At 44.0% G+C, this 2,108-nt stretch overlaps 1 pseudogene; it reads left to right on the top strand.

Moving 5' to 3' along the window:
* Positions 1–244: 244 nt before the first annotated feature.
* Positions 245–1,295, top strand: LOC140712648 (RING finger protein 11 pseudogene; annotated as a pseudogene).
* The last annotated feature ends 813 nt before the right edge of the window (positions 1,296–2,108 follow it).

Genomic DNA, 2,108 nt, shown 5'->3' with positions numbered 1-2,108 from the left:
AAAAAAATTTTTTTTTATTAGCCAGGTGTGGTGATGTACCTGTAGTACTAGCTACTAGAAAGGCTGACACAAGAGGACTGTTTGAGCCTGGGAGTTTGAGGTTAACATGAGCTACGATCGCACCACTGCACTCCAGCATGGGTGACAGAGTGCAACTCTGTCTCCAAAATAATAATAACAATAACAATATTTCATCAATGTTAATTTGCTGTTTTCTACACACAGTAGAATTATTATGTTATGATTGTGTAAGATGTTAACATTTGGGGTGAAGGGTGTACTATTTTTACAATTTTTGTAAATGTAAATTAATTCAAAATAAAATTTAAAAAGAAAGAAAACCACCATTTCACAAACCACCACAACTGTTTCAAGTAAGAATCATCATCAGTAGATGCTAAAACTAGTGGATGAAAGTATGAGCAACAATATATTTACATAAAGTATCCCACATATTTATTAATCTCAAGATAGAAAATAGAGAAGACTGTCAGAGCACAGATCACACCCCTCAGCCCCGGAAGATGGGGAACTTCCTCAAATCCCCAACCTCGGATGACATCTCCCTGCTTCAGGAGTCTCAGTCCAACTGGGCTAGCTTTGGCGAGGGGACTAAGCTGTAAGAGTAGCCGCTGCCATATCACGAACAGGTTCCAGTTCCAGTCTACCATCCAACACCTAGCAATACCTATCCTAACAAATTAGGATACCTCAAAGAATAGGCCTTATACAACAACTGCCTGAAGGAGTTCATGATCCTGGAAGAATGGATCAGAAAATCAGAACAACAGATCCAGGAGTGTGTGATCTGTATAACAGACTTTGTTTATGGGGACCCAATTCAATTTCCTCTTCTTTTTTTGAGACGGAGTTTCCCCTCTTGTCACCGTGGCTGGAGTACAGTGGCGTGATCTCAGCTCACTGCAATCTCCACCTCCCGGGTTCAAGTGATTCTCCTGCCTCAGCCTCTGGAGTAGCTGGAACTACAGAGATGCGCCATCAGGTCAGCAAATTTTTGTATTTTCAGTAGAGACAGGGTTTCAATACGTTGGCCAGGATGGTCTCGATCTCTTGACCTCATGATCCACCCATCTCGGCCTCCCAAAGGGCTGGGATTATAGGCATGAGCCACCGTGCCCAGCCCCAATTCAATTTCTACTGAGCACGTACATCTACCACCTGGACTGTATTATGACTGGTTGATGAGATCATTCATGTGCCCATCCTCCATGGAGCCAGTTGATGCAGCACTGCTTTCATCCTAGGAGACTATTGAGCCAGGGTCTCTCATTTGACTTCAAGTGAACCATCATTTTGGGGGATTTTGATCTTTTGTCACTGAGTCCAAAGATCATGCACAAAAGTTGCCTAAAAATTTCTGGATGGCTGCAGAAGTTGGGGGGAAAGTACATGATATTTCAAAATTAGAGGGAAAAGTAGGATGGTATTTTTATGTAAGACCTTGACCCAGTGTTTAAAAATGTAACTGTATTTAGACCTTGTTATTATTCCAGTACATAGGAATTCTGTAAAGTGTTATAGCAGCTGTATTTGTTTAAATTGTGTGTACTGAAGATAAGAAGAAGATAGTAGTTATTTTTCCTAAATGAAATAACTTTCAGTAGTGATTTGGGCACGCCCAAGATGGCCAAATAGGAACAGCTCAGCCTCCAGCTCCCAGCGTGAGTGACACAGAAGATGGGTGATTTCTGCATTTTCAACTGAGGTACCGGGTTCATCTCACTGGGGTGTGTCAGACAGTCAGTACTGGTCCGTGGGTGCAGCCCGACCAGTGAGAGCTGAAGCAGAGCGAGGCATCGCCTCACCTGGGAAGCACAAGGGGGAAGGGAATTCCTTTTCCTAGGCAAAGGAAACTGAGACACACAACACCTGGAAAATTGGGTAACTCCCTGCCTAATACCACGCTTTACCAAGGGTCTTAGCAAACGGCACAACAGGAGATTATATCCCACACCTGGCCTGGAAGGTCCCACACCCACAGAGCCTCCCTCATTGCTAGCACAGCAGTCTGAGATCTAACTACCAGGCAGCAGCGAGGCTGGGGGAGGGGTGCCCACCATTGCTGAGGCTTAAGTAGGTAAACAAAG

This window comes from Chlorocebus sabaeus, chromosome 10 (assembly GCF_047675955.1).
Source record: "Chlorocebus sabaeus isolate Y175 chromosome 10, mChlSab1.0.hap1, whole genome shotgun sequence".
NCBI classification, from domain to species: domain Eukaryota; kingdom Metazoa; phylum Chordata; class Mammalia; order Primates; family Cercopithecidae; genus Chlorocebus; species Chlorocebus sabaeus.
Note: the sequence above shows the minus strand (reverse complement) of the source record. Positions and strands in the feature narration are given on the sequence as shown.